The 24,429-nt window shown below is 46.6% G+C and overlaps 1 pseudogene; it reads right to left on the bottom strand.

Moving 5' to 3' along the window:
* Positions 1-852: 852 nt before the first annotated feature.
* Positions 853-23,170, bottom strand: LOC122665667 (annotated as a pseudogene).
* Between the last annotated feature and the right edge of the window lie 1,259 nt (positions 23,171-24,429).

The following is a 24,429-nucleotide window of genomic DNA, read 5'->3' as shown; positions in this document are numbered from 1 at the left end:
CGTCATTACAACTGCATACATAACCTACAGAGACTACAACCTTGAGTTGTAATGGATAAAGCATAATAATAAGCCTCAGCGACGGCATAAAGCATAAGCCGTCTTAACCACACAAACAGAGAACATGCAAACAAGCAGCAAAAATACCAAATAGCAGAGTAGCACACTAGCAAAGAAAGAGATAAGAAAAGATGACTAAAACCCAAAGCACAAAGAGATACACAATGAAATTAGGGCAAGAAAAGGAAGCAAAGAAGCAGAACATCGATGACACCTACCTATAAACAACACAGAAAACTCAAAAACAGAGAAATACACATCCAGAAACGAATAGCATAAACACAAGATAAGAACAAATTCACATCCATAACATAATGGCAAAAAAAGAAAATAACAAAGAAGATAGATATAAGCCAAAGCACAAGAAATATAGGTAAATGAACTACAATTAAACGATGGAAACATAGATAAGATCCAAGAAAAAAGGGGGATGAGACACCGAGCTACCAGATTTGGAGTCTCCAGAGAGATCCTGGAGGAAATATGAATTTAAATCTTAAGTTTCAAGCCATAAGTCCAAATCGAGAGTTTCAAATTGCATTGGAAAACTTACTACCTAATGATGGGAAAATAAGATACCATTTTTTTTTTAACAGGAAGGGAAAAATCACTAAAATACTTAAGTATAGGTTAACAATTAGTCACACCAAGTCTGAAGCAGAACTCAATTCATAAACCCATAAAAAACCTAACTGATCATCAATAACCCCATAAAAAACCTAGCAACTTAGTCATTTAAATATACAACTTACTTTTCTGCATCATTTACATATGCTCCCAAAAAACAAAAAACAACTAATAACCTTACCATAACCCCATCATTTTGTTAAATTGGATGCTTCCTGAATCAGCTTAAACTGCTCCCGCATTAACTCCATAAGCTTGAAGAAGAGATTATTCTCTTCCATCCGCAGTTCCCTCCATTTCTGTTCCAGTTTGTTCAACTTTGAGCTACACAGCAGACAGCAACCTTCTTTCACAAAACTGTCCCCCATTCTCGGCATACTCATAATCCATGCCTCTTTCTGAGTCTGGAATGACTCAGCCAGATGTGGATACATAGACCAATCGATTTCCTTCATTTTTCCATTGCTGGAAGTATATTGTTGACAACATCATTAGCAGCGTCAGAACCCCATATTTTCTTCGATAACTCAAAAGTCTTGAGTTCATGAGGTTTTGAGAAAAACGGATCCCCTCCCTCTCTTCCCCTACCAGCACTATTCATATACTTCTTCCTCAGTCTTCTCATTTTATCAGACAATTGATTCCGGGTGACATCAACATGGAGGGATTTCTTAATGGAATCATGAAAGGCTTTCATATCGGTAAATGGATCCGTGCCTTTCTTTGAGTAGTATTCGAGCATACCCTTCAAGATCGCAAGTTCATCATCATTGGTCCACAGCCTCTGAAACAGCTGCTTCTTTTTACCGTCACCTGGTTTCTTCTCAGCATCATCCTCCTCATCCACGGCCTTCTCCTTCTTCCTTCTCTTTGAATCCTTATTGTCATCCTTGTCTGACTTGATAGGGCGTTTAACCGGGACAGTAGACTTAGAATGGGGGGCTGACGCAGGGGAGGGCTGCGCGGGAGACTTCTTGGACTTGGGGCCATCGTCCATGGGTTTGGAGGTTGATGGGGTAGGCTTCTTGACAGAAGATCTTTTTTCTACTGATGCCGGAGGTGCAGCCTTAGCTTGCTTGTTGTCGTCTTCTCCTTCTTCTTCTTTTTTTTCATTGTCCTCGTTCTCCCCCTCCTCCTCCTCGTTCTCAGATGAAGAAGCAACTAGAGGGTCTTCCACAGGAGGGGCGTTTTGGAGGCATTTCTCTCTCTACTCTTCACGAAGAAGCAACTAGAGGGTCTTCCACAGGAGGGGCGTTTTGGAGGCATTTCTCTCTCTACTCTTCACAATTGCATAGAAATACGGGGCAAGTAAAAATGTTTTTCGAACGACGGAGACTGATGGTCATTACCCTATTAAAAAGGTCATTCTAATTTACTATGATACCCTTCCAATTTATCAGAATTTACCTCTTTCCTTTTGACGATTTATATTTGAGAGTTAATGGCTAAATCAATTTCCTTCAATTAATAAGTAGGTTGGAGGTTGGAACGTTAGGATTTACAACAAATTGTAGTTCATTCGGATTGCTATCCCGTTATGTGGATAAAAATCCTCTTGCAACGCACAATGGACGTTTCCTATTTTGTAGAGATATTATTACAGCTGGTCTAAGAGATTGACTATATTTGAATTTTAAATATAGCAAATGGTTATGTGTATCACTATTAACCCAATCCCAACTTCCCAACTAGCAGCAGGGTTTCCATGGTTTTATTTATTTTTCCTACGGTTTTGTTTATTATTTTAACTGGGATTTACTCCTTTCCTACCGCCACAACGACTTTCAAGGAAGCTTCTCTTTTATTCCATTTTCTTTCTTTTTTCTTTTTTTGTTTTTAATTGTAGGTATTGTTTTGGTCTATAACACTTTAACTAGTGTTTTATATTCAATTTCTTTCAATTAATAAGTAGGTTGGATTTACAAGAAATTGTAGTTCATTCGGATTGCAATCCGGCTATTGCAGTCAAGGTTCGTAATCCAAGTATCGGACTCGGGATCGGTCAAGGCTGATATCAATTCGATATTGATACGGATATGTCATAATCATTCTAAATCGGTCAAAAATGATCAAAATCAGGGTTTTATGGGATCGGTTAATGTATCGGTATGATAAATATTAAAAAATTAAACAATGGGCAATTTACACATACCATCCCTAAGGTTTAACGAAAGTATGATTTTACCCTCCAATTTTAGAAAATTCTGCGTACCCCCCTGAGGTTTACAACTGTTAAAAAATAAAACCCATTTTGTCAGTTCATGACTAACAGTGTTAAAATCAAGGGGTAAAATTACAAAAATACCCCTTCAAGAAAAATAAAACCTGCAACTCATCTTCCCCAAATCGATTGGGGAAGATGAGTTGTAGGTATCCTTGTACAGAACACCGTGGTTTTGGAACACCCGGCTGCAAGTAGTGGATCTCGCCAGCTCTAGATGGGCTGCCTCAGGAGGTGAACGATCTTTGCTAGGTTTTAGATCTCTCTTGGAGGTCTTGATCACTCTCTCTCTCTCTCTCTCCATTCCTGATCTCCTTGACACACTCTCTGCATCCCCATCCTCGGCAAAGGCCTGCTGGATCAAGCCCCCCTATTCCCAATCCCAAGCAAAGGTTGGTTGGAATCCCTTTCGTGTTTCACCGGCACGACAAGGGCTTGATTAGCGCCTCCCATTGCTACTAGCGCTTGACAGAGTTGCGGTGAAGATCGGCATTGCAGGGCTTATGCTCAGTAGTCTGCAACAGTGGTCATTGCTACTGTTGTTAGGGCTTCCAACGTTTTCAATGTTTCCTCCGGAGGTTCTCCAATCTCAGTAGTCTGCAGCAGAGGTTCACTAAGCTGCTTGGTGGTCTGATGCTGAAATATCTGTTCTGATATTGAGACCTCCCTGGCTTTGTTTTGTGATTGCTATGGAGTGTCTCTGAGTTGCCCTACTTCAACGTCTCACTATCTATCCGAGATCTGAGAGTGAGGTGTTGGGGTTATTCCCCTGGCTCTAGGTAGCTTGAGGTAGTGTTGCTGCCTGCATCAGCGTTGAAGGAGCTAGCTTGTGGATTTGTTGGATTTGTTGAAGCCACTGGAGTTCCGCTCAACGTCTTTCCCTCTGATCTGTTGCACTCTGTTGGGTTACATCTACTGTTGAGAGATCGAACCTCAAGCGCTAAGGACCGGTTGCTATCTGCCTTTGCGGCTATGCAACTCATCTTTCCCAATCGATTTGGGGAAGATGAATTGCAGGTTTTTTTTGTTTTTTTACTTGAAGAGGTATTTTTATAACTTTACCCCTTGATTTTAACACTGTTATTCATGAACTGACGGAATATGTTTATTTGTTAACGTTTGTAAACCTCAGGGGGTACGTAGAATTTCCAAAACTATGAGGTAAAATCATATTTTCGTTAAACCTTAGGGGTGGTAAGTGTAAATTACTCTTAAACAATTGAAAAAAAAATAAATAAAAAAGGTAGAAAAAACGGTAATCACTTCTTCTTTAATCCTATTTTTTAGATTGAGCTTATCTTTTCCCCCTCCTCAATTTCACCCATTACGCCATTATCTAAAAAACTCCAGGTTTTGTGGGATATAATCAATGTTAGAGAATTTGAGGCTATATGCTTAACAACCTTAAGAAAATTTAAACGCCATTTTAGGGAATAAAATCTTTCCATAATAGATTCCTAGTCCAAAACGGTAAGATCCCCCCTTTTCACTCCTGGATTTGAGGCTAAAACCTAAAACACCTTAAGCAAATCAATGTTTAAATGGAATAAAATATTTCCTTATTCAATTCCCTAGTAAAAAACGGTAAGATCCCCCTTTTTTTCACGGATTTGAAACCCTAAACCTATGAATCATAGCTTAAACGACTCGGTGTTACACCCGCACCCCAAATATACCCCTATACCCCGGGGTAGTTTAGACCTTTACCAAAGGCAATACCACGGTGGCACTGGCCAACACCTGTGACCTCAGACTTAAAATATTATTATAGCTATCCCCTTAAAGACCTGGAAGTGTGGGTTAAAGCCCCGCAACTTTCCTTTAAGTTTGGACCTTGACAGCAGCACCGGAGTCATGAACGGACTCACTCGAACTGAATCCGCTCGAGAATCCGCCTGTGCTATTACTTGCCCTTTTGATAATTTCTCCCGTGGGACCCACATTCCCATATCCCGGACACCCTAATTGGACCTTTGGGCCATGTGGACCCCTACCCTTACCATTAGTTGGGTGAGTGGGCTATGGAAGTGGGCCCACAAGGTCTAACTTAAATGAATAATGGGTTTTGTACACCCTAACCTAAAACCAAACAAGCCTTATAGGACAATTGAGTCCTATGGACTGGGACCGAACCCAAACACACCCTAATTAACTAATGGACCTAATGGTCTAAGACTTGGGCCAAATATGCCCTAAGACCTAAATCAAAACCCATTTAAAACCTAAGGGATTAAAATGTATTCTAAGGACCCCTAACCAAACACAACCTAAGGTCCCTTCTACCCCTTAAAGATAAGAAATCCCTCCCATTCACTTATCTCTCCCCCTCTAAGCCAAACCGTGGAGGAGAAGAGACAAGAGAAGGAGGAATAGGAGAAAGGAAAGAGAAGAAGTAGAAGTGGGAGAGGAATGAGAGGGGAAGGGAAGAAGATGGGAGCTATGCCAAAATGGCTGGCTGCCCCACATTTCCTCCTCTTGCTGACCGGACATAGAGAGAAGAAGAAGGTGAAGGAGAAGAGATGGAAAGGAAGGGAGAAGATCAAGGGGGCTCACCTAGCCTTGTCCTTGCTGCCTCCATTGAAGGTAAGACCCCAAACCCTTGACACTTCTCTTTCTCATTTCCTTTTTGATGATTTCCTTGAGCATTGGGCTGACCTAGGGTTCCATTTGGAACTCAAGGTGGAGCTCGGTCCCTAGTTGGAGCTCTAATGGAGTTAACCTAGACCTAGTTTGAGCTCCCATGAGCAGCATTTGCAGCCATTGCTGCTAAGCTTTGATTTTGAACCTTGAAACCCAACCCTTGGACCAGTTTGAGACCAAACCTTGTAGGATCCTGGATCCATGAGGTAAGCCTAGGAACTAGTGGCTCTAGGAAGGGTTAGACACCCCTCCCCTGACCTTGAGAACTAAGGGAGCTCCAAGCTTCAAGCTGGAGCAAAAGCCCTTTGAAATCTCGGATTGGATTATCGGCAGACGCACGATCGGATCCATCAATTGTGGTATCGTCCGTCAGCCTGCCCAGTGTAAACCCTGTGAGGTGGCCTAAGCGAACGAAGGCACGGATTCACTCTAGTTGCCTCCGCCCGAGGCCAGTTGCTCTCGGGTATGTCTCAAGGATCGACCGAATGAAGGGGCGAACCCAAGAAGCACATCTTCCCGTTGATCCGCTCCCTTTCTAGTGTGCCTCAGGTGTCGAACCGATGCACAATCGGATCCAAGTAAGATGTTCTGCTCATGGGTCCACTCTCTCTGTTTTTACCTTTTGGCCTGAACGGAATCAGGGACGGACTCATCTCTGTCGAAACTATCCGTGAGTCCGCTGTCTTGGTTGAAACTCGATGTTAACCTTGGGGGCCTAGCATGGGACCCTTCTATACCTGTTTTAATGATTTCTTTTGTATGTTTAGGCTGGTGCACCGGTGAGATTCATGTAAATCACGCTGGATGGCACCCGATGCCTAGAGAGATTCATGTCAATCACGCCGGGTGACACCCGAGTTCAGTGAGTGGGTTCTGGGTGACTTTGATGGGTTTGAATATATATATAATATGCAAATCTTAAGCATGCTATTATATAAATATAAGCATTGTGCGCATTGCATTATTTATTTCCAATGTGAACTGTTATAAATGTGATAGTATGCTCACATTTGTATCGGGCTACGGTGCCGGGTGTACCGGTACCGGAATCCCAATTTATTTAATTATGAAAACTGTTACATGCCATCCTGATCTGTATGTGCCGTGCCGTGCTGGTACCCGGGTACTAGATGGAATGAGACATTGATGCACCCGGAATACCTCTCGGGACGATAGGACTTGTATATAGTATATCTGTGGTTAGGATGCTTGTTCCCTTATGCTACGACCCTTGCCAACAGGGGTTTATGTGTTGGATAGTCTAACCACCTGATGGTTGTGGAGGCTGGAGAGGCCAGGTTAGGGGTAGTGATGGCTATCGGGGTCTGCCATTGGATGGTCATGATGGCTTCTACCGGCGTAGGTCTCCTCGTGATAATTGAGGTTTCACTGGGATGATAGGATAAGTGACCCTCAGTGTCTCCCGAGTTATCACAGTAGCATACACTTGACTGATAGAATTGTGTGCTAGGTGGAAAATGAATCTAGCATTAGCATGCATCATTCTGCTTGATATTGATTGTGTGATGTATGTGTATTCTCCTTTGCTCTCTCACTAGCTAGTGTAGCTAACCCCGTTGTACAACTCCTTTTTAGTTGATATGCAGGAGGTACTACTCTTGATGAGCACCGTTAGATGCGAATCGAGTGGAGCCTATGGTTGTGGCTTGGATGTAGATGTACACCCAAGAATGGTGCCTTTGGGACAATTATTTATTATTTAATTCCTGTATTCATTCCACAATCATGTATAAACTGTATGTGTAATTATTGGGAGAGATTGAATAGTTACGAACATTGTTATTGTACTATGTATTATCATTAGAGAACCAATGCTCTATAATTTCACATATTTTAATTTAATTTCACTTTTGCTAACTCTGTGATTGGAACGATTAATTTCGTTGGGTATGTTCCTTTCTGTTATCATAATGTGATGACAGGATGGACTGTGGCTTAGAACACTGTATTTGTGATCCTGGTAGGTATTAGGATGATGTGTGATTGTCCCAGTCACCCCCTATTGCGGCAAAATATCTTACATCAGGATGGGAGCGTGACACTCGGGATCAAGAATAAATATGGGTTTTAAAACCCAAAAAACTGGCACGTATCGGATCGGATCAGCCGATCCAACCGAGTTGGACGATCAAGAAAATGATTCAATTAAAACTGGTTGGATCGGTCTAATCTCGAGATTGGCCTCAATCGATATTGATCTGATCCGGCCGATATCGGCCGATCCGATCCGAGATTACAAACCATGATTGCAGTACTGAACGGTTTAGCTTCATTGCTCAATTGGGGTTGGGGAGCAAACACCCTCATCTAAAAATTTTAGTTATTAGTATCCCGCTTTGCCTCGGTTCAGTTTAGCTTCATTAGCGGATCTCAAAATGTGTTTGCAGACTTCCTTGCTTCTGGTGCATCCAGATAGGGGTTTCAATTCTAGGCTTGGCACAATAAGCCTAACCGAGCCAGTTTGGTTAAAGCCCAGCCTGAATATTCCCAGTGTGGGGTTCTAGCCCACCGGTTGTCCGATTGGTTACGAGCATAGTTGGAAAATCAGGTTTTTTGACTCAACTCATTCTCTTCAAAACCTGGTAAGTCAAGCGAGTCAAACTTGGTGAAAAATGAGTCATGTTTTTCTTTTTTTAATATTTATCCAAAGTGAAGAATCATGTTCCTTTTAATAATTAATATAATGTAAATAAAATCAAAGCTGGAATGCATAACGTTTGAACTTTTTACAAGGAAAACTAAAGTGGGTAAAATGAGGGGCATTAAATGCATTATTTTCGAAGCAAAATTGATTGCACTTCGTGAAACAACAATTCTCCGTTCTCTCTCTTATATTTTCCAAGTGTATGGTCTCTTAAAAGTAAGACGCATCTTTAAGACTTCATTAAGACTTCAACCAAAGGAAAAAAAGTGTGATACACGATGTAGCAAAAGGTAGAGTGAAAAGTGACATAACTCGGTGGTTTTTTTGTGACTCGGACAAAATTACGAGTCAAGGGAAAAATCAAATTGACCAAGACCAAGTCTGGGCATTTTTAAGGCTAGGCGAGTCTTGAAGACTCTTGACCAAGTTTAATGATTTTTTTACTCGACTCGGGTGACTTGCCCGAGTTAAAACCTAGTTTTCCAACTATGGTTACGAGCCCTGACCTAACCCATCCAGTTAAGGCCCGACCGACTATGAATGTGTAAGAATGTTTGGCTTTCCCACTGCATCATTAGTCTAATTTCCAGAGTTAGATTGTTTGATGTTATAGATGAACTTAGTCAGAAGATGAGTGAGTTAGTTAAAAATGAGGGTGCAGTTGGTTCTTCAGGTACGTGTTAAGAGTGTAAGCGTCCAACTTTGGGTTGGAAAATGATTGAGCCTAACTGGCGCTATCCTATGATTGATGTGCATATTTTAGGGTTACACCATTTAGAGCCTGTTTAAAGAGTAACTAGAGTTAAATTGGTCCAGAACCCAGTTAAGGCCCAGTTTTAATGCACCATTTAGAGTTCGAGACTGATTGAGCGTGTTCAGGCCTGGCCTGAATACTTAAATGGTTGGATACAGTGGTAGCCTGCAAAATTGGTGAGGCCCGACTGAGCCCGATCGATTGACACCCCTACATCCAGATGTTGTTTTTCTCATGTTTGGTTGCCCCCCCCCCTTCATTGTATACCCAATCCTAGTTTCTACTAGGAGATTCTCCCATGTAGCGTTTTCTTAATAAAATTTAGAGTTCTTAGCCAAAAAAAAATTTGTACGAACACCATCACCCTCATAAATTAGGATTATTTTAAGACATGTTCTTAAATTAGAATTTCCAAAATGAACATTTAAATTAACAGTCGAATGTTTGGTAAAATAGTATATGAGTCAAGAGGTACTAGTCAAAATTGAAATAATAAAAAAAATAATCGGCTTGACCTTAGCTCTCATGACTTTAAAACTTAAGAATTATATAATACATAAGGTTAGGATGTGGATTTGTTCGGGTTCCAACGGTTCCTACTTGCTCTAACAGTTTTGAAACCATTGAAAGACTAATAACTTACTCGGAAGATCTAGAATCGGAATAATAACTTAATCGATAAATCCAATACCAAACCATTAAGCTATTGGTGGTGTTGCGTGTGAAAACCTCCATCGTCCTGTTCGCCCTCAGATGAGCCTGCAAAAAAGACGAGTGAGCGCAAGAGAGCCAGTGTGGCTCCGGCCTAGGAATCTCCGACCCTCAAGTCAGGTCTCCAGTGCAACAGCGTAACAGCTAGTCAAAAGTGAGATGAGCGTTTGAGCTCCATACCTGAGTATTTATAGAGGGAGATGAGGCGGTTGGGAGAGTCCTAGTATGGTAGGAGTTCTTCTCTTGGAAGGCTCTTCCATGTAGAGCGGAGTGGAGAGACATTTTCGGGGTCGGACTCTCGTTAAGGTAAGAGTCCATGTAAAGTGTGATTCTGTATTGCGCTTGGATTGTGGATCGACCCTTATCCTACGATTCTCGGGTGGTGCTAACGTGGCCTCGTGATCTCCGGTGGGGGTACTAAGGTGGCCTCTACGGAGAGCTCGGCCTCGACTTATGTGACCTAAGGGTCATCATAAGTTGTGTGTATGGGCTCGGCCGCACTATGGTGCTCCAATCACGGCTGACTTGCGTAGGCTCGGGTCCAGGGGTTGGCGAGCATGCAGATCAACCGTGAAGGGGAGATCTCTGGGTCAGCATTGATCTATCCTCCTGCCGCGCACTCAATGCTTGGTTGACTTCTCGGTGAGGTGCGTGCTTGGTTGGGTGCTCAACCCCCGAGCGGCAAAGTATCAAATCTGGCGATGATCGGGTCGGCCCGGCTCCACATGGCTCGGTTCGGTTCATTGATTATCCTCGGCTCGGCTATGTGTCAGCCTTTGATTGGTGGGTGATTTATGCCTTATCACAGACCCCCCACTCATTAGGGGTCGGCTCGGCACTGATGAGTGAAGTTTCTTGGTCCATTCGTCTGAAACCTCCTTGCAGCCGAACCGAGCTCCCTTTGTCGGTGATTTGACATTCTACGGTCTGACAGTTGGGGCGTCAGTGCCACGTTAGCAGGAGTCATTATGGCAGGCTCAGGAATTTGAATCGTCCTTTGATCTGGACCGTTGATTCTTGCTGAACTCTCCTCAGCCGTTGGATCGCTTCAGCACAAGAGTTATAAATAGGCGACTCCTCCTTGTTCATTCTTCACTACTTTAAGTTATTGACCGCTTGGCTAGCTCGGATTCCTCAGCTCTCCAGTGCTCGGCGCTTTCTAGTTCTTGCTCAGCCCGTCTTCAGCTCTTCTTCAACTAGTAAGTCTTCTCCGCCCAGTATGTCAGTTGGTAGTAGTCATATGGGCAAGGTGTTCGCCGGGGCGGCAGAGGGCGCTAGTCCGAGCCGAGAGGTCCCAACTCGTTCTCTCACGATAGACCTGTTAGGCTCGACCTCGGATGAGCCCGCTGTAGCGGAGCCACGTCAAGCCGACGTCGCCGAGCTTCCCCTGCCCATGGAATCCGGCCTTGAGGCCCAGCAGATTCCTGAAGATCGAGCTGAGGGCTCGGGATCGTCTTCGACAGATGATGAGGAGTCAGACGAGGGAGGTTCTTCCCGAGGTGAGGTCGGTTCAGTTCGCTCGTCTGCTGACGCTCCTGAGCCTGAAGAGGGGAGTATTGGCACCTTCCCGATTACAATTACTGATGCCGACCTACGCCGCCTCAGGGCGACCTATGCCATCTCCGAGGACATCAGACTCCGAGCTCCTTGTCCTGGGGAGATGGCCTGCTTCATCCAGCCCGGCGAGGTAGCCTTGTACGAGATCTCATTCAAATACGCCTTCAGGCTTCTTGTGCTCGGCCTGGTGGATCAGATCTTGGACCACTTCCACCTCTCCCCAGGTCAGCTGGTGCCAAACTCATGGCTGGTCTTGTACGGCTTCCACGTCCTCTTCTGCGAGATGGGCCGAGCTGCGAGCGTGGCCCTCTTCTCTTAGCCCTACTTTCTGAAGAGGTCATCGGAGAAGAGGTGGTACTATTTCACTCACCGAACTGGGAAGAGTACGACCCTGAGAGGCCACAAGTTTTTGGTCGGGACGCCAAGCTTTAATAAACACTGGAAGCCTTGGTTTTTCTTCGCTTCCATCCCAAACTGCCCTTTCCAAACCGAGTGGAAGGACATCCACCTGAACTACGTCAATAGGACTCTACCTCTGAATGAGAAAGAGCCGACATCGCTCGATCCAATTCATCAACACCCGCCTTTCGATGTCCTCTAGCTTCAGGAAGAAGGTTTTCTCCAAAGGTGGAACCTGACTCCGGGTAGGGTATCCGAGCTGAGCCCGTTTCTGTCCCCCGAGCTGACCCATTTACTTGGTCTTTTTTCTTTTTGGTATGCTTCTAACGTTCTGTCTTTCTTGCAGTGGCGGCCACATTCCCCCAATGGATTCAGCTCGGCTCAGAACGGAGACCATTACGGGCAGAAGGAGGAAGAACATCGAGAAGAAATCTCAGGGCGAGTCTTCCAAGGCGCCGAAGGGCAAGGCGACGTTGCTGAGCGCAGCTAACACGATGGTCGGCCTCGAGGCCGAGAAGGATAGAGCCCTGCTGAGCCCTTCCCGAAGAGGGAAGGGTCGAAAGGGCGAGCTGAGCCCGCCGAGGGACATCAAACGCCAGAAGCTCTCGATCAACCTGACGGGTGGTGGTCCTCCGCCTGTGGCCTGACTGACTGACATCTCCCAGTACGTCTTGGGGAGGGCCTCGACCAGTAATGTTCCAGTTCGACTGAGCTGGTGGCTCTTCCCCGGGGACTTGGCCCTGACGTCGGCCGCTCATGCCAAGGAGTGGCTTGACACAAGTCGGCTCCCCAAGGACAAGGAAATGCTCGAGAAGTTATCCGATCCCGAGCTCCTCTCCTCCCTGTTCTAGGACTTTAACATGGTAAGCTTTCTGCTCGGTTCTTGGAATGGATCTAACCTGTGGAGTCCGATCTGACATTTGGTCGGATGTTTTCTGGCAGGGCTTCACCAAGATGGTAGAGACCTTGCTCCGTTTTGAGCGACTTCTAACAGCGAATGATTCTCTCGAGGTCCAGGTCGACCAAGCCAATAAAGAGGCTCGTGAGCCTGTCGTGGCGCGTCGCGAGACTATCGCGAAGCTTGCCGAGGAGGAGGAGAAAGTCAAGGGCCTGGAGGAGAGGGTGGCGAAGCAAACGGAGGAGGTCGAGACCTTGAGGGCTCAGCTCGGCCAAGCCAAGAAGAAGGCCAAGGATGACCTGGCCCGGGCTGGAGAAAAAGCCGTTAGCGACTACCTCATGTCAGCGGAATACACCGAGGTGTGTCATGAGATAAGGAAGTTGCCATACGGAGAGGGCTATGACGCGGGCCGAGCCGACCTCCTGAAGGAGATAAAGGCCGCCTACCCCACCCTCAACCTTTCTCGATTTGATGACGACGCGACCACTGTGGTCGAGGAGTTGGGAGACGAGGCTGGGGTGGAGGTTAACCAGGCCGGCCTGGCCGAGACCGCTCCTCGGGATTAGGTTGCCCCTTTCGCCGAGGATGTCACTGACAAGGAGGTTGCCACCGAGGACCCTGCCGCCAAGGACCCCCTCCATATCGCCGAGCTCTAGGCCCCCTTTTTTCTCTTTGATGTATATGTCCCCCTGTGCGGGGTTTTGAACAAATTTTTCTCTTTTTCTCTTTTTTTTATTTATTTATGTACAGGGCCGAGCTGCCCACTTTTTGTAACCTTGCTGAGGTGTCGGCCTTCAATGAATAAAACGTTCTTTCCCAAATTTGCCTAAGTGTTTGAGCTCGGCAGTTTTTTGCTTTCCTTTCTTTGTGAATTTATTTTGAATGTTGACATTGAACAGCCGACCCGGCCTTGTAGCTGAGCTCGGGTCGGATACCCTTTGAGTGGCTACGCTGTCGAGCCGACACTATGGCCGAGCCCAATGCCTTGAAAATTTTGCTTGAACTTTGGTATTCGTTCAGCTCGGCCAAGTCTATGTGGACCGGTCTTATGATTTTGATGCCGACCTACGAGGGTCGGTCTTGGAGGTCGGCCAGATCTATGAGGACCGGTCTTACGACTTGGTTGCCAACCTATGAGGGTCAGTCATTGACGTCTGCCAAGTCTATGAGGACCTGTCTTACGACTTGGTTGTTGACCTATAAGGGTCGGTCTTTGACGTCGGCCAAGTCTATGAGGACCAGTCTTACGACTTGGTTGCTGACCTATGAGGGTCAGTCTTGGAGGTTGGCCAGGTCTATGAGGACCGGTCTTATGACTTAGTTGTCGAGCTATGAGGGTCGATCTTCAAGGTCGGCCAGGTCTATGAGGACCGGTCTTACGACTTGATTTTGGAGCTTGAAAATATGCCAAGTGGTGGAGAAAGACTTTGCTTTATTGAATCAAACGTCAGGGCCAAAGGCAAATACAAATATGCTCATCATAAATCGTGCCGAGCAAAATACTTTAAGGAAATTACTGAAAAAATTTCTTCAAATTTTTTGAGTTCCAAGGTCTCGGTACCTTCTTACCCCCCGAAATCTGCAAGCGATACGTCCCTGGGCGAATCTGCTTGGAGACTATGTACGGGCCTTCCTAATTTGGTGCTAACTTTCCTTGCTGCCTTGGCTAGGACGTGCTGAGCTTTCTAAGGACAAGGTCACCCTTGAGTCGTAGTACTTTGCCGTCCTCTGTTGGTATGTTGTGTTCTAGAGTAGGGCATTTCCTCGAGCTTCATTGAGAAAGTCAAGGTTTGCTCTCAGCCCATCTTCATAGGTCTTCTCATCGAAATTGAGCACTCGGTATAACGATGCCATGACCTCGACCGGGGTGAGGGCCTCGGTCCCGTATGCTAGCCGAAAAGGGCTCTCCCCGGTTGGTGTTCTTACAGTAGTCCTATATGCCCATAGGACACATGGGAGCTCTTCCACCCATCTTCCTTTGGCCTCATCCAACCTTCTCTTGATGCCGGAAAGTAGTGTTCAGTTGGACACTTATACTTGTCCATTTGCTTTTGGATGAGCTACTGAGACTGGTCGGAAGTCAATATAGAAGTGTTTGCAGAACCCTTGGAAGGCCGGGTTGTTGAATTGTGCGCCATTATCTATCATGAGCACTTTTGGTAGTCCGAACCAGTAGATGACCTTATCTCAAAAGAATTTCTCCATGCTCTTCTCGGTGATGGTGGCCAAGGGCTCGGTCTCAACCCACTTAGTGAAGTAGTCGATGGCGACGACCACGTATTTCTGATTTTCGAAAGCTGGGGTGAAGTCTCCAAGTATATCCATCCCCCACATGGTGAAAGGAATTGGACTCAGCATAGAGGTCAGTTGGTTGCAGGTTAGCTCGGCACTGGTGCGAAGAGCTGACACTTCTCGCACGTCTTCACATACTTCATGGCCTCTTCTTGCATTTTTGGCTAGTAGAAACCTTGTCGCAATATCTTGTATGCTAGGGCTCGGCCACCCATGTGGCTCCCGCATATTCCTTCGTGCACCTCGGCCAGGGCGTACTCAGCGCCCTTCGGCCCGAGGCATCGGAGAAGTGGCACTGAGATGGCTTTCTTATAAAGCACCCCGTCGATCATGGTGTACTTGTCAGCTCAGATTCTGACTTTCCTCGCTTCTTCCCGATTCTCCGGGAGCTGGTCATTCTCCAAATAGTTTACAATGGGATCCATCCAAGTCGGCCTGTCCTTCTCAATGTGTTTGACGCTTTCCTCTTGCAAGGATGACTTCTCCAGAATCTCGATGTACACTGATTGACTCAGATTCGGGAGGTCGGCCTAGGCCAACCTAGACAGGGTGTCTGGCACGATGTTCTCTTTCCTCGGTACTCGGGTCATCTCAAAGTACTCGAGCTTGGAAATCAACTCTCGTGCTCGGCTCAAGTAGGCTATCATTCTTTCGTCTTTCGCCTCATAGTCTCTGTTAACCTAGTTAACCACAAGTTACGAATCTCCTCGTACCCTCAATTGCTTGACACCTATGGCTTTGCTGACTCGGAGTCCCACCAGGAGGGCCTCATACTCGTCCTCATTGTTTGAGGCTGGGAACTTGAACCTTAGGGCATATTGGATGCGAAAGCCTTCGGGGCTCACCAGGATCAGCCCAGCTTCGCTTCCTCTGGGGTTGCTCAAGCCGTCAACGTTCATGGTCCAGGTCGGGTCGGCCTCAGCTTCTGTATTGGCTTCTTCTGCTGTCTTCTCTTCCTCAACCTCGAGGTCGGGCATTGTGCACTCGGTGAAGAAGTCGGTAAGGGTTTATCCTTTTATCGTGGTCTTCGGGCGATAGCTTATATCATACTCACTCAGCTCGACTGCCCAAGTGATCAGCCGACCTGACACGTCGGGCTTGTGCAATATTTTCTTAAGGGGCTGGTCAGTCAGCACCACGATTGGATGAGCTTAAAAGTATGGCCTCAGCTTTCTCGCGGCCGTAACAAGAGCAAATGTTACCTTCTCGAACTTGAAGTATCTCGTCTCGGCGTCGACAAGAACATGGCTGATGTAGTATATGGGCTTCTGAGCTCGGCCTTCTTCCCTTACCAACACCGCGCTGACCGCCATCGGGGTAGCGGCTAAGTAAACTTGAAGCTCTTCTTTTGGCTCAGGTCGGCTGAGAAGAGGCGGGTTCTCCAAGTATCTCTTCAGCTCTTCAAAAGCTTGTTGACATTCATCCGACCAGATGAAGTCCTTTGGGTTTCGAATGTTCTTGAGGGCCTTGAAGAACGGCAAACACTTATGGCCCGACCTCGACATAAATCGTGCCAACGCCGCCACTCGCCCGTTTATCCTTTGTACTTCTCGGATAGTCCTTGGAGGGCCCATCTCTTGGATGGCCTTGATTTTCGCTGGATTGGCCTCGATGCCTCTGACGGAGACCATGAAGCCGAGGAACTTTCCCGAGGTCACGCCGAATGCACCCTTGGCAAGGTTCAGTTTCATTTGGTTCTTCCTTAGCACGCCGAAGGCTTCTTCTAGGTCGGCCAAGTGGTGCTCAGCCTTCAAGCTCTTCACTAACATGTCATCCACGTAGACTTCCACGTTTCTTTTGATCTGCTTGCGGAATATATAGTTCACCAGCCATTGATATGTTGCTCCAACGTTCTTCAACCCGAACGGCATGACCTTGTAACAGAAATTTTCTTGGTCAGTTCGGAATGCCGTGTACGACTCATCCTCCTTATGCATCATTATTTGGTTATAGTCGGAGTACGCGTCCATGAAGCTCAGCATTTCGTGCCCCACCGTGTCATCAATCAAGAGATCAATCCCAGGTAGCGGGTACTCGTCCTTTGGGCAAGCCTTGTTAAGGTCGATGTAGTCGACGCACATCCTCCATTTCCCGTTCGGCTTAAGAACCTTAACGATGTTCGCCAGCTAAGTTGGGAATTTTTCTTCTCGGATGAATCCTGATCGGCGTAGCTTCTCTACTTCTCTACTTCTTCCTTGATGTTGGCTTCGTAATCAAGGGCATAGTTCCTTCTCTTCTGTTGAACCGGCTTTTGGCTCGGATCTATGTGTAGTCAATGCTCGGCTATATGCCGAGGTATACTGGGCATGTCGGCGGCCGACCAGGCGAAGACGTCGGCATTTACCTTCAAGAAGTTTCCAAATTGATTCCTTTGTTCCTCGATCAACAATGACCCGAGTTGTACTGTCTTCGTTGGATCTTCATCGCTGAGGGAGAATGGGATGAGGTCTTCTACAGGTCTTCCGCGCCTTTCTGTGAGCTCATCCCGCTAGTCTTCTAGGAGGTGTTCGATGCACATCACCATTTCTCGGACGTTGCCTTTATTTTGCTTGACGAATGTGGCATAACACTCCTGAGCTTTCTTTTGATCACCTCGAATTTCTCCAATGCCGTTCTCTGTAGGGAACTTCATCTTCAAGGGTATCGGCGAGACGATGGCTTGGAGAGCGGTCAATGATGGGTGACCGAGTATGGCGTTGAAGGCCACCACCGACCGCACTACCATGAATTTAACTTGGATCGTCGCTTGACATGGAACTTGTCCGAACGTGACCAGTAGGTCGATTGAGCCCTTGATGGTGGCGGCGGCTCCCGAGAACCCATGAAGTGAGGTGCCCTCCGGCTTGAGGGCTTCATCGTTGAAGCTAAATTGTTGGTACGAGTCTAGCGACATAAGGTCCACGGATGCGCCCGTGTAGACCAATACGCGATGAACGGGTCTCTTTGCAATTTCCACCTGCACTACCAAAGCATCATCGTGCGGTAAACTTATATACCTTCCAGGTCGGCCTCGGTAAAAGAGATTGTCGCCTCAGACTTTGGCCTTTTGCCTGGCATCTCGACGACTCCTACGAACCGCCCATTTGCCTTGACCGTCCGAGTGGACTCTTGTCCGAGCCCTCCAAGGATAATGTATATGGGAGCTCCCTTGTCACTACTCGACTCAGATCCATCATCTTTCTTCTCAGCTCGGGCTTTATCTTTGTCATGCTCGGCCCGCCTATTTTCGGGCCTCGGCTCAACTCTCCTTTGATCGCAATCTTCAGGTGGCCGACCCCCACATTCTTCTCGGCCTCCTTTGACATATCAGTTCAAGTGCCCCACTTTTATCAGCTCTTCAATTTCTCTTTTCAACTGATAACAATCCTCGATGTCGTGACCGGTGTCCTTGTGGAATTGACAATACTTGTTGGGATTCCGAGATGACCCGGCTTGCATTGGTCGGGGTCGACGGATGTATCCGCCGTCTTGTATTTGCATCAAAATCTCCTTACACGAGGTATTCAGTGGGCTGTAATCGGGACTCTAAGCTCGGTCTGATCTCTCGGCTCGACGATCTGTCCTGGGCCGCTTTTCCTCCTTGTGGACATCGATCGTTGGCCTTTTCTTCTCGGCTAGGCCTTCATTTCCCTTTCGGGCTTGGAGCACCTCGACCATATTTACAAACTCATTACACCTCTCTAAGAGCTCGGCCAGGTTTCTGGTCGACTTTCGGGCTAAGTCCTTGATGAGGTCCATGTCTGCGAGACCGTTGCTCATCGCAATATGGGCTGTGGCCTCGTCCAAATCCTTGATGTCTAAGGATTCTTTGTTGAAACGTGAGACGAACACTCGTATCGACTCGCCAGATCGTTGCTTCACGCTGAGGAGGTTGACCGTCGTCTTCTTGTGTTTCATGCTACTCTGGAAGAGCGTGACGAAGGCTTGACAGAGCTGAGCAAAGCTCGTTATGGAGTTCGGTGGCAACCAGGAGAACCATGTGGTTACCGCGCCCTTGAGAGATGAGGGGAAAGCCTGAAAAGAGACAATCTCGGTTCCCCCGTACATGGTCATCATCCCGTTGAAGTAGTTGATATGATCCATCGGGTCGGTCGTCCCGTCATACCGGTCGAAGGGAGGTGGCTTGAACCCGATCGATAGTGGCGCGGTCATGATCTCGAGAGGATAAGGGTGTCGTCCGACCAGGGAATAGGCGTCTGGGGTCGCCTGTTTCTTTAATCCCTCCACCTGCTCGGCCAAGTCTCGTAACCACTTTTCTGGCTCGGTTTCAGGTGCTCGATTGTTCGGCTCATCCACCTGATGCCAATTGTCCCGTTCATTCGGTCGAGGTCTGCCATTTTATCCTTCAGCTCGGGATCAGCTTACTTGGTCATCCCATTGAGGTCGGCCATTCTGGTCGGCTCAGTCAGCATCACCCCTCCTTATTCTTCTTTCCATCTGGAAATTGGACCCACGGGGGCTTCTCGGCTGCTCTTCTCGAAGAGGTGGCGGGCTTCGACGTCGGGGGGCTACCTCCTGCTGTTCTCGGTGTGCCCTCGACTATTCGTCCTCTCTGAGCAGGCCCAAAAATACCGATCTCCTCGCTACCGATGCCGCTGGTTCAATCTCTTGCCTGGTCTTTGGGCTCCGATGATACTCCTGCTTATCCCCCCAAGCACTCCTATTGGGACCCGGAGGAGGAGTTTTCTGACGAGGCGGATGTGATGATGCGGCTTAGCTTGGCTCGGCCCGATGTCGGCCACCATTCTGCTGTAAGTTTCCCTCTACACGGACTGGGGCTGGAGGGGGCGCGATCAGTGGTTGACCCATCAGCCCACCCCGGGCCATCTGGGTCATGAAAGTATGCAGCATCTCGTTGGTGTGGAGCATCTGCAGTTGTAAATCCATAACTTGCCGGTTATTCGCTGGGGCTTCGGAATCCAAATTCTCCGGTAAGGGTGGCGGCAGTGGTAGGCTCAGCCCGTTCAAGTTTGGCTCGACCTGTGTCCGGATAGCCGCTACTGTGTCCAACACACCTCCACCATTCCCACCCTCCGGTGGGGCAATTGGATTGGTTGTGGCACCCATGCTGGGCTGCACACCCCCTGCCCGAGGGGGCCTTCCGGTCGTGCCTTTCCGTGATGCTTCAGGGGGAGGTGATCGCCTCGCCTGCGTAATCGGCTATAGCTCATCTCCACGGGAAGTCGAGCCATGCTGCCCTGATCTCGTATGCACCATTGTTCCTGCTCTTGAAGTTGGTAGAAACGACGATAGCTTGCTGACGTTGTTCCCACAGACGGTGTCAAATCTATTACGTGTGAAAACCTTCGTCGTCCGGTTCGCCCACGGATGAGCTTGTAAAAAATACGAGTGAGCGCAAGAGAGCCGATGTGGCTTCGGCCTAGGAATCTCCGACGCTCAAGTCAGGTCTCCAGTGCAACAGCATAACAGCTAGTCAAAAGTGAGATGAGCGTTTGAGCTCCATACCTGAGTATTTATAGAGGGAGATGAGGCGGTTGGGAGAGTCCTAGTATGGTAGGAGTTCTTCTCTTGGAAGGCTCTTCCATGTAGAGCGGAGTGGAGAGATATTTTCGGGGTCAGACTCTCGTTAAGGTAAGAGTCCATGTAAAGTGTGATTCCGTATTGCGCTTGGATTGTGGATCGACCCTTATCCTGCGATTCTCGGGTGGTGTTGATGTGGCCTCGTGATCTCTGGTGGGGGCGCTATGGTGGGCTCTGTGGAGAGCTAGGGCTCAGAGCTCAGCCTCAAAGCTCGGCCTCAGAGGCTTATGTGACCTGAGGGTCATCATAAGTTGTGTGTGTGGGCTCGGCCGCACTATGGTGCTCCAATCGCGGTCGACTTGCGTAGGCTCGGGTCCAGGGGTCGGCGGGCATCCAGATCGGCCGTGAAGGGGAGATCTCTGGGTCAACATTGATTTGTCCTTATGCCGCGCACTCAATGCTCGGTTGACTTCTCGGTGAGGTGCGTGCTCGGCTGGGTGCTAGACCCCCGAGCTGCGGAGTATCAAATCTGGCAATGACTGGGTCGGCCCGACTCCGCACGGCTCAGTTTGGTTCAGTTCATTGATTATCCTCGACTCGACCATGTGTCAGCCTCTGATTGGTGGGTGATTTATGCCTTATCAGGTGGGTCACTTCTGGCTCCTAGCAGGTCGCTTCCAATTCAATTCCCGGTTCTGGTTTAAAATTGACACTCTTAGATGTAATCCAAATCATCCCTAGTCCATCATTGTCTGCAGCCATGATTGGACCAACTACCCATTTGCTCAAAAAAACCCTCAGATTCTCTCAATGGGTAGAAACATTGATTAAAGTTACATATCGGGGGTTAACGGTTTAATGGTTTAGATGGTTCTAAATTGTTTAAAACCAGCGGCTACTCAATTCACAATCAAACCAATCTAATTATGATTCAGTTTTATTTTTCAAAACCAAAAGTGGATTGATTACTAAACAGTTTATTGATTCCAGATTAAATGGTTTAGTTCACTCTCGAAAAATGGTACCAATTTAGGTATTTTAGCTAAATTTAGGGGTAAATTTGGAATATACTATTTTTGGAGGTTAGAATCAGTAATTTTATTATAGAGCACTGTCGTAGGGTAATTCTCGGACGAAAGGATTACAAGAGGTAATGGAAGGTTGGGGGAGAAAGCCACCAGAAACGGAATAGAAAAAAAAAAAATAAATAACCGGGAGGCACCTTTAACTAGATGGTGAGTCTCATGTACAACAGAGAGAGAAACTAAAGTAAAAGAAACATACGTAAAAGGACGAAATAAAACTAAAACATCATCTACAACAACCATAGTGGCTCAGTCCAAAGAAGACGAAAAACGCCTAAGGGCCAGCACAACAGGACGACAGTTCGAGAGAACCATTAGGTGGGTTAGTCTGCAAGTTGCATCCGAGAAGCAAAACGTCACGAATTGTCTCAGCTTCAAATAAAGAAACTGATGAACCAAAACTAGCCTTAAACCTGGTGCCAAGGAAGCGACCATCAAAGTCATGTATCAAAGAACCACAACCACCCCTGCATAAAGAGGGAAGCCAAGAACCATCAGTAAAAGCAAAATAGCAAGATGGGGAGGGTGGTCGGATGGGATGATTGAAGGATCATGAAGAAAAGCCATCACAAGCGGCAATACTTTCTCTACATACCAATTTGCTGAGTCACAAAGGGAAACTTCCACTTCTCTAGTTTCGAACCACTTTCAACTAGGTAAGTCTCTTCACCCTTTTCTTGTGTTTTTGACGGATTTATCACTTACTTTCCTTTTATTAGTTTTGCATCCCCTAGTGGAGTGTGATCCCATCTTTATAGATGATGATCACACACTCCACTCTTGTTGTATCTCGTTTGCATGATTATTTCAATCCATGATCCCCATCCCTTGTAGTCTAAGACTCCCCCTACTGTTTGCATGTATTTGTGTGTCTTGCTTTTCTCCCTATCCGTCTCATGCACCCTTAGTTTAAATCTTGTATGTTCATTGTTATGCCATGTGCTTTGAGTCTCTCAATGCTTTCATGTTATAATTTTCCTTCATGACATGCATGTAATTTAGGTTTTAGCCTTTCCTTCGATATTTCCGTTGTATCTTTTATTTTAGGAAAATTTCCGTCTATCACCTCTGGGGTTTCAAACAATTATGCCTACCATCCCTGGGATTTCAAAAAAATACTTCCGTATCCCTTCCGTATCACTGAGTATTAACTCTGTTAGGTTTAAAAGGAAATGACAATTTTGCGCTTGCCCTCTTCTTCCTTCTTCCTCCTTCTTCTTCTTCTTCTTCTTCTTCCCTTATTTCTACTCCCCACCATTATTTCTACTCCCCACCACCGCCACCACTACCACCGACATACCTTCCACCTCTACCTCTACTGTTATACCTATCGTATCCACCACCTCCACTACTGTAACCACCACCTCTGCTTCCAAACAATTACGTCTGGTCTCTAACTCTGGGAATCAGACATCTGGTCTCTAGAAAGGGTTAAATTCAATTTCATTTAGGCAAAAGTGAAAAAGGTGGGATTGAGTGTTACTCGATTACGAAATTTAGGCATGATTGAAGGAAAAAAGCAAAAGGGAAAATAGAGAAAAAAAAAAAAAAAAAAAAACAAAGAAAGAAAAATTCCGGGAATTGAAAAACAACCAAGAAGAGTGGCGATCAACACGGTGGGACTGGTAGAAATCAAATACCCATATCTCTCTCTCTTCCCCAAGTTCAACGGAAACTCAACATTCGCGGCCTTGTGGGTGATTTTTGTTCAAATCTTCAAATTATCCAACCGAGCTTCATCCCCATTCTTGAAACGTAACATGTTCATTCTTGCATTCATATGTCCAGATGAGCAAACAGGGCAAGGTGATTGTAATGGATTAGACTTGCAGGTTAGGGTTTAAATGGGCAGCCATGGATGTGATTTGCAGGTGGGCGATGGATTAGATTTGCAGGGTAGGGATCGGTTAGACTTGCAGCTCTGCCGTTTGAACAACACTGTAAACCCTCAAAACAGAGGCAGTGAAGGAGGCGGCAACAACACTTGTGGTGGTGGTGAACCCACCCAAAGAGGCTTTGCTGGTTCCATGGTCATCGCTCGAAGTAAATATATAACTACAAATTAAAACCTCTATTATCCTCTCGCTGTCTCTCAAATTCTCAATTTATTTCGTTTCCATTGTGTTTTTAATAGGTTTGTGGTGAAGATACCAGATAGGATGGCGGCAGAGCAAGCGGCGTCGGTACTATGTGCAGGGTTGACAGCTTACAGCCCACTGAGGCATTTTGTGTATAATCACAGTGGGGTGAGAGTAGGGATTTTGGGACTCAGAGGTTTGGGCACATGGGGATGAAGATAGCCAAGGTGATGGGTCACCATGTCACTATGATTAGCTCTTCTGATAAGAAGCGAGAAGAGGAATTGGAGCATCTCGGCGTTGACGTGACGCCTACCTCATGAGCTCTGATACTGTGGCAGCTGTGGTGGGGGTTACTAGAGATGATAGGAGGACGATGGTTTTGGTGGCAATGGGGGAAGGGGAAGCCGTGGGGGGGTTACAAGTTTTGGAAGCGGAAGTGGTGGTTGATACGGTGGTGGCGATGGAGGAGATGCAGGGGTGGGGGCGGGTGGGGTATGTTTATAAGGGTATTATGGGCATTTAGATTATATTTGGGCGATGACATCATCACTTAACTGTTCTAATCTAACGATAGGGATATGATTGTAAGAATATTTCAAAATACAGGAGGTTTTTGAAATAGATGAAATTCTAGGGGTGGTAGACGTAATAGTTTGAAACCTCAGGGGTGGTAAACGTAAAGTTTCCTTTATTTTATCATGCACCCACAATTGCTCCCACAGCCGGTTTTGCCTTGATCTTGTCATCTCTTATGTGCCATAGATGCTATAATGTTCATCTTCTTTACTTCATGTATACTAACCCTTGTCATGTAGCCAAACCTCCAGGTATGTCTCCACAACCTTCCTCCATATATTACTCTTTATTTCTACTTTTCTTGTACCTTACCTTCTCAGTTAAAAGCATGTTACAACCCTATCCAACCAAGTAATAGGAAGACCGGCTTGACCGGACGGAC

Source organism: Telopea speciosissima, chromosome 6, assembly GCF_018873765.1.
Source record: "Telopea speciosissima isolate NSW1024214 ecotype Mountain lineage chromosome 6, Tspe_v1, whole genome shotgun sequence".
NCBI lineage: Eukaryota > Viridiplantae > Streptophyta > Magnoliopsida > Proteales > Proteaceae > Telopea > Telopea speciosissima.
This window is presented reverse-complemented; position numbering and strand designations above follow the sequence as displayed.